At 33.6% G+C, this 15,542-nt stretch overlaps 1 protein-coding gene across 1 annotated transcript in view; it reads left to right on the forward strand.

Annotated features, from left to right (window-relative positions):
- The window catches only part of LOC115442895 (dual 3',5'-cyclic-AMP and -GMP phosphodiesterase 11), a gene marked incomplete in the record, with an annotated part of 100,153 nt that overhangs the window by 76,810 nt on the left and 7,801 nt on the right, over positions 1-15,542 (forward strand).

Genomic DNA, 15,542 nt, shown 5'->3' on the forward strand with positions numbered 1-15,542 from the left:
GTATTAATCAAATATATTTGGTGCATATTCGTGTAGTCAAATTTGTTTATAAAGAACTAATTATTACGAAACATTCGCAAGCTTGTTGTAGGTATCAGGCCACCATTATTGTTGGAAAAGAAAACAAACAGGACCACACCTAGTAACATCGTCAACTTTGTATTACTAATCTTGGCTCTACAAATTGTAAGAAGCTAATTGCAATGTGTAGTACAACTTCACGAGGGAGTGTCTACTGGCAATAATTTGTATTGAATTATCGTGTTAACCCGACACCTTGTCTTCACAGACAGCAATTCCTCTCTCATGTACTTATTCAATCTTCTCATATCCAATGGAATTTACGACTAGGTTTTCACTAGCTTCTTTCGGCTACTTTACCGAATAATTATTATATATTTTTTTCTTACCAATATTTTATTGCAGTTTCCTCTCGAATAGATTTTTCTATTTGTGTTCGTGTGCATATCGCATCGACACATTTGTGGCTTTAAAACCTGCATTTTCGGTGTCTGAAATACAAATTAACTTCGTAGAATATGAATATAATATGAAAATAAAATCGTATCTAGATCGGCATGTGAAAAGCATCGTAGCCTGACTCCATTATTATGAATGCATGAGAGTTATTGCATTCTTCACTTATATGATCCTACGATGCAATCGTTCTTACTTCAGCACCCCATATATCTTCATGAACGAATTGTGAAAATAATGCAGTGTTTTATAAAATCAAAAATATTATCGTTATTATAAACTTGATGCATCACTGTACTTTATTTGAACAACTTGATGCAATAAATCTAGACAAGAAAACAGTTCAGATTTTAATAAAAGACAATCTATAAGGCGCTTGAAGCTCTTTGTTTAAACTTTCTTGTTTACAATATGAGTATTATGTGTATCAAAAGGAATTTCATATTTTAATAGAATACTTATTGAAAATTTAAATATATTCAACATAAAAAGCTCACAGTTTACATCATTCAGACAGTATTGAAACAATACAATAACAGATAAATTAGAGCCAAAATCACAAGTCAATACATCTTTTGGGCTCTGATACGGGGAAGTCAGACAGCGAAAGCGATTAACGTTCTGGGAGCACACAAACTGAATATTTTAATATATACTGCCCATAAAATAGGGTAAAAGCCGGATAGTTGCCACACTTTTAAAAAACGCTCTATTACTAAAAATCTGTTGTTTTTAATGTTGAATTCAAGTTTATATTAAAACATTGGTCATTCATCTTCTATATTAGCCCGTTTTTATTAATATAAATTATATAGTTTTTGAGTAAATCTTGTTTTATTTGACCTGTAAAAAGTGGGATACTTGCCTACTATGGCGGATAGTAGCCTTACGTCAAAAATACTTTAGGAGATACTTGCCTCATGTGAGGATAGATGCCTCTCTAGGTTTCTTTCAGATAGAAACAAACTTGTATTAATTTAAGTAATCTGTCTTTATTATTTACTATAACCTTATATTAAGTACTAATCAAAAGTAGTAGGTATAGTAATCAACATATAAAAATAGTATAATGTTTTTAAGCTTGAATTATAAAATTCGAGAACATTTAAGTTATAAATAAAACATTAGTAATGGTTCTTATATTTACACGATTATTAGATATTGAAATAAAACTATATTGCGGATTTTATATTCTAATTTTCTCCCGACGTTTTGAAGACTTTGCAACCTTCGTGGTCCCATGACCACGGACTAAAGTGTTAGTCATGCGAAAAGTCAAAGTTACAATAGATCTACCCCCATTTTACAATTATACCACAATTTCTTTAAATTTAGCGGTCCGATCATTGGCACAATTATCGTATAAACGACACAGCCAAACAAAATAAATTGGATTGGATACGCAGAACGAGTTCACAGTGTCTTAATGACTGGCTGCTGGTCTTTTAGGTTCCGATTTGATTAAATGTAGAATAGGATCCCAGGCTTGTTCAAGCTTCCAACCATCTTTTCTATTATAATTCGGATGTTTTTTAATTTCAATAGCTTCGCGAATATATATAAGTGAATCCCTATTTCCCGTGGTCACGCCATCACGCGTGAACGGCTGGACCAATTTCACTAAATTTTTTTTGTTGTGTTTGTTATTGTCATGAGAAGGTTCTTATGAGAGAAAAAAATCAAAAAATTGCGCGGAAATTAGAAAATTTAAGAAATCTTAACGACAATATTAATTTTACATAACTGTCAGTGGTTTGAAATAACTGTCAGCGATTGACAGAAAGCGCGCGTGCATACATACTTAAGACAGGACAACGTCTGTCGAGTCAGCTATAAATAATAAGATATTCAACAGAGATTACTTACTAATATAAGTTCAAAGTTCGTCAAAGCTTAGCCGTGGAAGATATTTGTGTATACGGATGAAATACGTGGGCCTATTTCGACGGCTTATGTGGCACCAAGGCCTGCATGGGGGGCACTTTCGATTGTGATCAACCGCTAACAATATCAACAATCGTATCATACTGTATTCGAAACTGAGGCATGTATCCGTTCGAGGCAACTATCCGGCTTTTACCCTACTCTGTGAGGACTTAGATATATCTATCTCATACCCTTTTCAATATACCTCCCATTATCACAGAACACAGGCTTCCCCCGTTTGGTCATCTGTCTCAGACTTCGCCATAGTGTGTTAAATAGTAATACAGATTAATATTTTTCAGTAATTAGATCCAATGAGTGGTTTTGACGTGATACGCTAACGAACATTTTAGCAAATAAAAAAATATTTTTTTGCTCTAATAGGCACTTATTCCTCGGGCCGCAGAGACTTTTTTAAACATATTTAACGTACTGACATGAAAAATCTACGATTTTAATATAATAAATGTAAATACACATTTCCACTTGGGACTCCGACGTCCGAACTCGTAAGTGGATGAGAGACGTACCTACTAGGGGTCGAAATACCGGACCATATTCCAAAATCATTATTTTCGGTATTGACCTAAAATAAATTCCGGTACTTCGGTATTTTCGGTATTTGAAGAAATGTTATTAGATAAATAGGAAATATACATTTAAGTTAGTAATTAAATGTCAAATTTTAATGGCAGCTTAGTGGTTAGTTAAAGGTTGAATGATAAGAGATTATATTCTAGATAAAATAAACGTTTAATCAACAAACATTTACAACACTTTACAAAGTATTTTTCATTTTAATATTAAATGAGACTGGAGCCCTTGAGATCAAAATGAATATAGTCATCAAATTAAATATAATTTATATTTATACTATTATATAAAGCCGAAGAGTTTGTTTGTTTGAACGCGCTAATCTTAGGAATTATAGGTTTGAATAGAAAAAATATTTTAGTGTTGGAAGGCTTATTTATTGGGGAAGGCTATATGGTATATATCATCAAGCTACGACCATTAGGAGCAAAGAAGTAATAAAAAATGTTGCAAGAACGGGGAAAATTGATTCCTGTTAAGGGCTTCCGTTGCGTGCGCCGAGTAAACGGTTAAAGATATAAAATGAATATGTATGACGGAATTCAGAAGTTCTTAATTGGATCCGGTATTTTTGAAACCGGGATCTCTGTTTGCGACCCCTAGTACCTACGAGCTTTACACACGCGGTTTTAAAGAACGCGTATTTACACGACTCGTCGTCGGCAATACATGGCAGACTTGCCGGTATTGTTAGTTTATATTGTGTTATAAACACAAGAAACGGATATTCAATTAGAGTCTAGAGGTAAAGGAATGGTTAACCAAAAGATAATGTTTTTAACATTTGAATTGAATAAAGAAGATACGTTACGTTACGTTAGAAAAAAAATTGTAATTAATTATGTACATATGCTTGAGCCATTGATAAAAAACTCTTGAACCCTCTCTTACACCGATTATGGTTTTATAGATATAAGAGGATATATCTATATGTATCCTCTTTTCTATAGAAGTTATGTGATTACTTATTTACTGTAACAAAATTTCGGCTCGCGTCTCAGTGCTGCCATACGTACGAGCAAAATTTCATATTGGTTGGATTGTCGACGAACTTTCTCGGCTATTTTATAATACGCGTACTTTTAGTGATATACCGGTGAAAACGGTCGTCGAGCCAAGTAAGCGTTACTCAAACGTATGTCACCCGGAATAAAAGTCACTTTTTGAGATGAAAAGGTCTTAAATATATAACCCGTGTGATTTAACTGTGCAACTCACCGTTTGCTAAATAAGTTAATTTATGAAATATTTTTTACGTAATATTGTTTTTTTTTTATTTGTAATTGGGTATTTGACATAGTAAAGAAATAAATAAATTTGGTATTGAACATTATATAATTTAAGGTGTTAATTAAGAATATTTGACTTAAATTACAAATAAAAATTATTTAATATTTTATTTTCCTAAATAAAAATAAGAGTTTTTGAATCTGTGCATCATTTACAAGAAACGTCTCAAGCGAGCAAGACTAGAGAACGTGACGTCACGATGTATTATATGTAATGTCTTGTCTATTGGTCTTGAAATTCCGAAAAAGATTTTGGCGCGTTTCGCAGGTTTCATTAATATTTATTTGATTATTTCGTGTCCAAAGTGCACTTCACCGAAAATCAAACATGGAAATTGGTTTTATTCAAGCGGACAGTGCAAATTTGCCAAAAATTGTGTCTTTTATGATCGCAAATTTCTTTGCCTCAAACTCGGACTTTTGTTCTGCAGAATTGAGGAACGTGAAAACTTCATTGTAAGTACAAAACTATCCTTTTCTGATATTTTGTTCAATTCACAATAGATTACAGTTTGATTTATGTACTTAGCCTTATTTTGTTTTGCTATAAAATAACTATATTGTGTCATGCATATGATAGGTACATGTTTACTTTGTAGACTATAAATACAAATAATACATTTATTACGTTACCAATAAAATCATAACTTATAAGAATCTTACTCTGGTTAGGTACCTGTTATTTGTGTAAAATCTTTTCAACGAAAAGTTTCTCGTATTGTGGCTATCTGTGATGCTTTATTTCTATTTTACAGATCATCAATACAGTTGTATGGTGATGATGCTAATTCATATGCTAACTCAAATCCTAAAACATCAAGCTGATTACAAAGTGCCCGACATTCTTCAGTTCTCGATGCATTATTAGAGCATCAAGCCTAAGAAAGGAAGTGACTGTGAAACGTTTTAGCCAAAATTAATGGTGTTTTTACACAAGAAAATATAAATTTTGTGGAAAGTCTGACTCGAGCACAACACGAAATTCAAGCATGGCATGAGTTAAGGTATTATTTATTTATAGGTATTTGATTGCATTTTAAATGTGATGTTGCCTTTTTAAATGTGATTTGATACTGTAAGTATTGAACTAATAAGATATTTAAAATCAATGTTCTAGAGCAAAATTCCCAACTTGGGGTCTGTGGACATATCTAGAGTCGGCTGATTTCAATGTTAAAGCTATATGAAGTTTCAGGTTGTGCTTAAGAGAAGCATTTTATTGTGATTTAAGGAGGTCTGTGGTGATCATCTTTGCTCATTTAGTGGTCCACAGCTAAGAAAGGTTGGAAAATGCTGTCTTAGATTAATATATATTGGAATTATATGTTTCCATGTGAGATGCAATCTCAAAATGTAAATTAGTCTTGTAGCTTTACTAGTCTTTGATGTTTGTGTTCACATTCATATGTGTTGGGCACCCATTCTACAGGGCATCCTAGTGGGGATATAAACGTATATGTGGCCACCAGGCAGTCACTAGTTTAACATTTAAAAAATGAATTTTCTTTTCAGGAATAAAAGCATCAAAAGCATTTGATGTTTCACGATGCAAAATAACTGTTGGATCCTTGGTTGCCTTAATAATGGGAGCTAAAGTACCAGATACTCCAACCATGAAAAGAGGAAAATCATTGGAAGAAGTAGTAAGAAAGGAGTTGGAAAAAAATATGACAAGATTGCAGAATGTGGTTTTATTATTAGCCAAAAATTCCCAATGGTAGCTGCATCGCCAGATGGTATTTTAGAGGGTGACACAGTTATTGAAATTAAATGTCCAACAAGCCAAAAAAGTTTTATATACTATATATGTAACAACACAATCACAGAAAAGTTTGCAGTCTAAGTTCTTTTGCAAATGTATGTGAGTAATTTAACAAAAGGTTTATTTTGTGTGGCAGATTGGGAATTTGAAAAAAATAATAAAGTCCATGTAATACCAATAGAGTATGATGAGATCAAAGTAAATGATATTTTATCTAAAGTTGTAAAGTTTTGGAAGAATAATGTTTACAATCTATTGTAAAAACTTATTTTTATAACTTAATATAGGAAAATAAAACATTATATTCTAAATTTTGTTTTTATTCGTCAAATGTTTTTAATTAAGGAGCCTAGTAAATTAATTAAGGCACATGCAATAACAATGCAATCGTCCAAAAACTTAATTAAATTTGTATTGACAACTGAATGCGGTTTTAACATTAATAATAATAATTTTTTATTGTAAATAACCGAATTTGTTTACAATTTCAATGGTTACAAATTACAAACTTATTATAAAAACATTGAGAACTCCCTTAGACGTCGGATGACTCTTTCAATGTGTATCAGTAAACTTGCTATCTCCTTAGTTTTGGAGCTTCAACTTTGGTTTAATTAGACTTAACTGATACACTTGGCGGTCCCACTAAACTGCATCCCTTTTGTAATAACAGTTGCTCAATATGCTTGAATCCTCTATCAGCTAGTATAATCGCACCAGGTTCCCAATGATCTAAAAGTTGCAATTTTCAACCAAACATACATCGCTAATCCTGCCACCATAACCAGGAGAAATGTAGTTAATTATACCATCAGGTGTGCTACTTATAAGGTATTTTATTGTATTGGCCTTTTATAATCTTGAATAATAAACGAATCTCACGTATTGTTTACATTAAGACTATTACATCATGACGTCACGCCCTTATTTGTCACGTGACTTAGCGTTTCAGCGGGAAACACAAAAACGTAATTATTAAAACTGTCTTTTAGCTATTAAAATGGCTCTAAATATTAAAAAAACAATTGTCAAGCATATCTTTAGTGACTCTAGAACATTTTAAAGTACTTTACGAAAATTTGTCAAATACCCAATTGCATGACGAGACTTTGCCGCTCGTCTGATGGTAAGCGGTTCGAAGGACTGTAGCGGGACTAGGGTCACATATCTCATTTCGGTGAAGTGCAGTTAAGTCGCTTGAGTTATATTTATTGAGCATTTATTTTGCTTAATTGTGAGTTTTGTTTCTATTCGGTACTTTCTGTTAAAAACATATATAGGTATATGTACATTTAAAACTTTCACAATATGGACTATAACTATTTTAACTTATACTTTATAATTATTTTGTTTTTGGAAACTATTTAAAATCGTTAAATCGAATATAAAAGTTTTATCATTTTTAAGTATTCTAATGATTTCAGTTGATGTATCGATTACCATGTTCTATGTAGTTGTCCGTTATTTTCTTTCATATTTTATGATTTACAGAAGTCAGTATCACAATATACCTTCAATGCAATTAGTATAAAGGATATGTCCATTTTCTATTCTTGGTCCTAACGTATCTAATTATTATAAAAGTAGCCGTGCTATTCAGATTTGAAATGAAATTTGAGCTGTGCATTATCCATTTTGTAATGGGCTTTATGTTATCGTGGGAGACGGCAGACTATGGCTGTATGGAGTGTTTCAATTTCCATTCAATCGTTAAAGCGGTAGTGGGTATGATTAAGAAAATAGGCCGACGCCGACCCTTTCGTAGCACTTTTCTTATCCATATTGCTTCTCTGCGATTTTTAAATTAGAAAAGGAAAGTAGAAATATGACAAAAATAATATTTAAGTAAAGGTATGTATTATATAAGGCATACTTATAATCAAAGTTGAATTATAGATTGGATTGATGAAATATTTGAAAACCTAAGATGTTTTTATTACATAGATACGTTGTCCGAGCTCAATACTGGCAAGACGAAAGTAAGGTAATTGCCCGACTTAACAGCCAATGAGCGTGCGGCACTAACGTTGTTACGTATCTGTCAATGTATATATCTTTTTCTAACGAATGTGTGCTGCATCTTTTTATTCCTTCTTCGAGCCAATTCGTAATTATATGTATAGGTACGTGAATATAGCAAATAGTGCGCCGTTTTTATGTGCCATTTTGTTAGTGTATGACGTGTCTATTTGTAAAACGTCATTGTTGAAAACAGAATGTGTGGCAGCACCACGGTCCACGTCCTATAAGCAGCAACAATATCGTCCGCTTTTAATTTCAAAATAATGCGCATCAGTTGCCCTTCTCTCTTCGCCGTTACATTAGGTTGAATTCTCGTTAAGCTCACAACTTCTGTTCATAGAGTACTGATAGCGTCTTATTTCGGATTTTCATTTTCTTGAATTTAATGTAAACTGAAAAGCGTTGGCTTTTATTAATGTCCACTGTCAAAACTATGTACACCGACGAGGTCGCATTGGATGTGGCTCAATAGAATTGTGTAAAATATCTCGTATTTTTAACATCTATATCAATGAATTTTGTAACTTACAGACATTGAAAAATGTTTTCGCAATTCCTCACAATTGAAATAACAAACATAATAGTATGTTCAGGATTTTTTACACATTTTTTCATGAGTGTTCGCACATTCATTCAGTCATTTTTACGAATATTTATTTACATTCCGTGTATTGCTGCCTAATCATTCATAACCTTGTGTTATTTAATTTAAAATGGTAGGTGATCGTTGCTTAAAAATACTCACGGACTAAGGCATCGTGGGTGCGTTGCTGATCCACGATGCAAGGATTTTCTATTGAAAAGTGGGGGTCAGGAGGCCGTTAATGCTTTCGTCAATTAATATAAACACCTGCCCAACCGAGCCAACACATTTATACTCAAGCCTAGAAAAAAACACAAAGCGAACGTAGAGCAACTATCAATTTCAACACATATAATGGTTTTACATAATAATCGATTCGTAATTGATTGTTTGGCCATGTAAGAAACACTCGTGAAGATATTTTATTTTCATGCATACACTTACTACACCTTCTAGAAAATAATAACATGCTGATTCTTATTACTTACCAGCTGTTTTTTTAGGCTTGTGCAGTAAAGTGACAGTGAAATCTTTTTATCTTTTTACAGTACTACAGTAGGTATTCTTAACCTAGACAACGTAAACTCGTCAACAATTTCAAAACTTATTTTGAGATTAAGTAGTTATGGTTCATAAAAATGTATACTCTAATATATAGATGTAAAAATAGTACAACAGTTTTAATGTTACATTATAATATGCAATAAACTTTGAATTTTAATTCTCTTTCCATAGGTTTAATATTGGCAATGCCGAAATTAAATGAGCATCAACAGTTTCATGATAATTGGTCATGAAAAACACTAACGATTTCTTTAAAAAAATATGTGAAACTTGTAATATTTATTAATCACCCATTATAAAATTTGTATACTTATTAATATTTCTATAAGTATTACCTTCAAATTATTTGTGCTGAATGTTATACGATAATTGGTGTACTCGTGTCTAAAATAAAATTAGGCAAATAATATCTTTTAAAAATATTTTTTTCTAAATATAACAGTATTAAGCTTTATTAAGGCATCGAGTTGTTATGCTATTTTGCAATGGATATGGTCAACTTCTTTTGATCTAAATATATACGCGTATTAAAATGACAAAACATTGTTTGCCGCAACAATAACAATAAAATTTCTTGGTTTTAATTCATCACCATAAGCGAATTGTCTTAATATTTTAGCAGAGAAACTAAAACATGTGTGTAATATTAGGATCGCGCGTTGCGATTGCGCGCTTGAGTCAAAACGTGATAGGTTCATTCACACACGTATCACAGTGCACAAGTGTTCGGTGCGGAAACTCCATTGTACGCAAATATGCCGTAAACATCGCAGCGTAAACACTCACTGATTTATGGTTGTATTTGGGATCTGAAAAGATACTCTTCATTCTTTGAGGGTAATGGCTGGTAATTGGTTTAACAGTGATTGTGATTTATAGATTTTCATGTTTAAGCTTATATTTTATGGTAGCGATATGTAGGAAGACAGTAAATGTAACAGTAGGAAGCTTATTTCAGTGAAATTTTGTTCTGAATCCAATTTCTCGGTTATACAAATATTTATTAAAGCAGTTGGCCGCGATTTCATTTAGGTCTATTACAATAAAAAATTAAAAGAGACTTTGGAAAATATTAAACAGCTCCATGGCTTGTTAACATTAATATCGGTTGTGGACCAATTATTGTAATTTGACTTTATTATCAATAAACTTCCTTGAGCTCGAGATTGTAACGAAACTAAATTGTTTGAGCCTCACAGGTAAACCTAAAGGCACGTCACGGAATCTTACACCAAAAATCCACAGTCGCTTTGTATATAAATGTTTAGCAACTGAAATTCGGGTAACTTCCAGTTGTCTAACAGGAATTCGTCGCATAGACGTAACTAACATCTCAATGTAACATGTAAAACTGTACAATAGAATACCACGGTCCTACTGTCGTGTCATGAACTACGCGTGTACTGTATCGTTAAAGATAACCAAAAGTTGATTTCGCAATGCGAAGACACTTAGCCCTGTGTGTAACATGGACTTGCTTCAATGTCAGACTTGCACACACACTTTTATGAATTTTATATGCAAACAACAATATATGGGTAGAAATTGAAATATGAGTATTGTGAGCTATGGAGGCACCGGCTATATATAGTAGTGGCGTGGCAAGCAGGATGGCCCTCGCGAAGGATATCAATAGTGTCTCTTCGATACTGTAAAATTCAAAGCTGATTATAGTATACCTAAAATGTTTGACCTGTTTTTATTCTGTTTGTCGAACTAAATATTTTTGATGCTCCTGCTTTTTAGTGTCTAGGAAGACGGCGTATTAAATATACTCAGCGTCAATATACTAGTAAACATAATAGGCGATAATAAAAGAATCATGTTTGAACATAATGTAGTAATATTAGCGTTTTTTTTTCATAAAATGTGCGTATCGCACTCCATCGGGTGGAAATAGCGGCTGCGCGCCCCGACCACCCAGCCATTAACTACGTTACCGCTTGTATGTCATTGTTAAAATGTAGACCACAGGAAATGTCTGAAACTAGTTTGTTGCGTTAACAAAGTTTAATTATATTTGTGTGGTCGTCAGGGTAAACACGCCACATATGGACCGGGCTTTTAATATTACGCCGTTTCCCAAAAAACGTCCGTTGATTTTATTATCAGTGGACCACATACCTCAGTCTCTCTAAGTACCCGCAATGCCTTGTCATGAACTAACTCCCACGCAGGTATTTACAGAAACTATTTCTTGATTTAGTCAACATGCGATTATTTTTTTTAGCTAACCGTGTAAGCTTCAACAAACTTACTTGTAGTCGCGAGCCTGTTGTTATTTTACATGTTTAAGTAAATGTTGATTATTTTAAAGCTAATTTTATTTAATCTATGTTATGCCAAATAGCTATAGAAGTTAACATAAATAAGGCTTATAAAAGTTAAAATTTTAGTTTTATTAAAGAAAATCCTTACATACCGTTTGAATCTCAGGGTTTGTTGATTTCGGGAAAAAAGTTACCTCATTCATAAATATTGCTACGAAAAGGTATTTCATTGTTTAATAAAAGTTTTTTAAAAAGGTGTGTCCGTATAAATAGATATACGGGGCAGATGCCCCTCAATGAATGTCGGACTTATTTATCGCTTTCCTAGCCTGGCATCTTGATGCTGAGTGGAATTCAAAAGGAAATTGCATTCCCAGTACGCTTCTTCACTTTAATCAAATAAAATACGGCACAAGAGAACTTATTATTTTGCTGCCGAGTAATTCCAAGATTCCAAGAAAGCTGTATAAAAATAGGTTCCGCACTTCTTTTAAGAGGAAATACTTAGTGTCTTGTGAAGTGAAACAAATGGTACGATTGAAGTAATAATCAAAATGTACCATCGTTCCAATAGATTCTGGAGAAATAACAGAATTTTCTTGCTGGACCCAGATGCATGATTTTCTAGGGGACTTATTGCTCTAATATTTTACTATTAAACCGTAATGGCTTATAATATCTTTCTTTTTGTCGCGGAGACACTCCCTTATTACTACCGCCCAGCCTTCTTGGGGGGGGACTGAGCGATTATATTAGGGTAACCTTTGCCTTACGGCCCGACGAAGAGCCGCCCGGATTTGACGGGGACCTTCTGGTGACCGCCGGGACGAGTCCCTAACCCTACGTACAACTAAACCTACGCAACGGCTTACCAGCCAAAACTCCGCTGTGGTCCTCTTCGGCGCATTAGAAACGGTTGCAGGCTTCCTCCGACGGTAATGTCTAAGTCTTCGTCCGCAGCCCCCCCTGCGCGGTGACGCGTAGCGGTCCATCTCCTATCGGGATGTATTTGAAACATTTTGAAGAAATCTACAACAATTAATATTTATCGGCAATAAATAATTATTTATTTTTAAAATACACTAACATTGTTTTCTTGTATTAAGTATATATTGTACACAACTTAATAACTTTAATTTATATTAGTCCGTATATTAACCTGTATAAGGGCGCATGTTTTGGAATACAATCTTGTTTCAAGTTTGTATATTTTATAAATTGTAAAAAATCTGACAGTAATGTGTTTTGCGTCCTAATTAAATAAATAAATAAAAATATTCTGTTACGTTTAAGTTTTTAACATGGCCACAGAAAGTATTACAAGTGCTACTTTGTATTATTTCCCGATTCCATCATTACTTAACTTCAAGTTTCGAGTGGTAGTTATCGCTAAAAGTATTTTTCTATCTCATTTGACGCTGTTAATTTTAAGATAAGTGATACTTACGTATGTTACTTTTGTATTATAGTGATTATAACGTGGTGAAAAACATTCATCAGTTATTATGAAAACATGATTAAAATGTTTGTCATGGTTATATATCTGCCTATGAGAGCTTTTTACTCAAGTATTAGCTAGATTATATTTTTGGAGTACACAATATAACGTGTGCATTTTTATGTTTCCATGAAATGTGCGAAATGCACGTTTCGTTATTATTTTTTAAATTATTTCATAAATAACGTAAATAGAATCCACTAAAAATATGAACAACGCGACCATGCCGATGACGTGTTTCGATGATTTTATTTCTCGCGGGTTTTCAGTTGAACAATCATCGCACTACTAATATCTTCACGCGCTGTAGGAAGTTGATAAGAGATGTACACAATTTCGCCGCACTTACACTCGCGGCCGGTTTGCATGGTTTAAAAACGAGCTTCACTGTTCCATGCGGACAGCCTGAACGCGGTTTGTTCTATCCATACGTTGTCATTAATTTGCATAGTAACTGTGTTAAACTAGCCATATTGTACCTCAGAATAATGCATTCGTTGGTAACCGAAGCGTCACTCATTATTACCGAATCCTCTAGTTGACGTCGACTAATAGACACTCGATAAACTAAATTGGAAAAGGGACGGTCGGATTGACAATATGTAGATAGATATCAGATTTAGATCGCAGCCATCTATTAAATTTTATGTACGATGATGTATAATTGCTTTTAGTTATTGGAAAATTTAGATTTAGAACCATGTAAAGGTTTTCGTGCCAACACTACTGTTGGAATATATAGTGCTTATCGTTTTAATCGTCTTACTATGCCGAGTTACATAAGTGTTACACAGAACAGCAATGTTGCAGGCCGTTAACGAATTGTTACGTGACGCGCATGCAGGCAGGTGATCGTTTCAAAAAATCTTTCTGGATATTTTTTATGTTTTCAGTTGTCATTTCTTAATCGGATTTACAATTATTAATTTATTATATAGTCTGCTATATATTTGATACTTACACGTCTTAAAGCTATTAATAAATAGTGAAAAAGAAAAAAATATAATTGAATAGTTTTGCCACGAACGCGATTAATGCCTATCCGAGTCAGATGCAGATGCTATATACATTTTTGGCTTCTATTAAGTTACTCTTCCGCTGCAAGCACGACCATATTTACAGAACATGATAGTATCTTATCTCTTGAGATTTCTCAGCCTTTTAGTATCTCATGACAATGAGTTTTTAAATCGTCCAACAGTCTGACAACAGCGATAGGAGACCGTCTGAATGGTTGAGCATTTGAACACGTCTTGTAAAACGTAGTGTTTATTCATGCCTGCTTATTTGTTGCTTTTATGACACGTAGGGTTGTTCTTGGTGCTAGTATACCTCTAAGTCTCAATTCTAAAGATTTGATTGTTCTTATTTTGTCACTTACCTGCTTAATCTGAATATGTTCTTATATTGTCACTTACCTGCTTAATGTGAATATGTGGCCACAATGCTTTGTTTCGTGAATGGATCAATACTTCGCATAGCCAACTATTAATATACCTATACTTATACAGTATTAATGCTCGCATACAATAACATATTTACTTACACGTCTATGATTTGAAACGTAGATGAAATGAAACATTAACAGCCGAATTTGGCAATATCAATATTTTTCTAATTAATTTCAGTGGTAGTCCGAATGTTTAACTTTTCATTAATCAAGCCAATAAAGGTAATTTAAAAGTGTTCTTTGATCTTTCTCCTTCTGATTGATTTGCTTTGTTCCGTAGTGCATTGCACCCGCTTGTGGTTATTGTACACATTGGGAAACAATAATCAATATTGATTTCCATGCCAGTACGACCGCACGTGCCTCTATTTTCTTACTACATGAATAGTATTGAGTCTTCTAGGTTTCAACGTGTTTTTTCGCCGCTCTAAAGTCACCGCTTGTCTTAATAGTAATCTATGTGGAAAATAGTGGTGAGTTAATTTAATGTAGCGACCATGACACAGAGACTAGAGACATTTATTTATAAACGTGGTAAACATTTGCAGCGCGGCGCCGAACCCCCAGAACGCATCGCCGTGGGCGGCGCTCGCTAGGCCGCGCTAAAATTAATCGGACGCGATGCCAAATCTATATATATTGGCCCTTATTTTCGTCATAATTATGTGCGTGTACGCCTTCAATAAACTTATTGGTAATGTACAAAAAAACAAGGCGTATTGTCACTGTAACGAAGACATTGCATCTCGCAAATTATTGCTTATTTGCTTCTCGCATTTGATGGTTTAATGCAAGGCGCAAAGCAAGCGAGTTTTTTTGATTAGGGAAATCTTGTCTACTGAAGATATTGTCATGTTACATTAACAGGAGCAAAAATGTAGGCTCAGATCACCAGATGTTGTTGGAAGTGTTGCGGGTTCAGGTTAGTTATACTTAGTACTGAATGTCACTAGGTTTTAATGAAACCTAATGATGATTATAACTTTACTATAGTGTTGTGTACTACAAATGACGCAGAACGTCAGCTAAAGGTTAAAAAGTGTGTCAAGGGTCAATGTCGTCCCACTTTGACATGTTGCTTGTCTGGTCAAAGTCCTGCATGTCCTT

The sequence above is a fragment of the Manduca sexta genome, chromosome 27, assembly GCF_014839805.1.
Source record: "Manduca sexta isolate Smith_Timp_Sample1 chromosome 27, JHU_Msex_v1.0, whole genome shotgun sequence".
NCBI classification, from domain to species: domain Eukaryota; kingdom Metazoa; phylum Arthropoda; class Insecta; order Lepidoptera; family Sphingidae; genus Manduca; species Manduca sexta.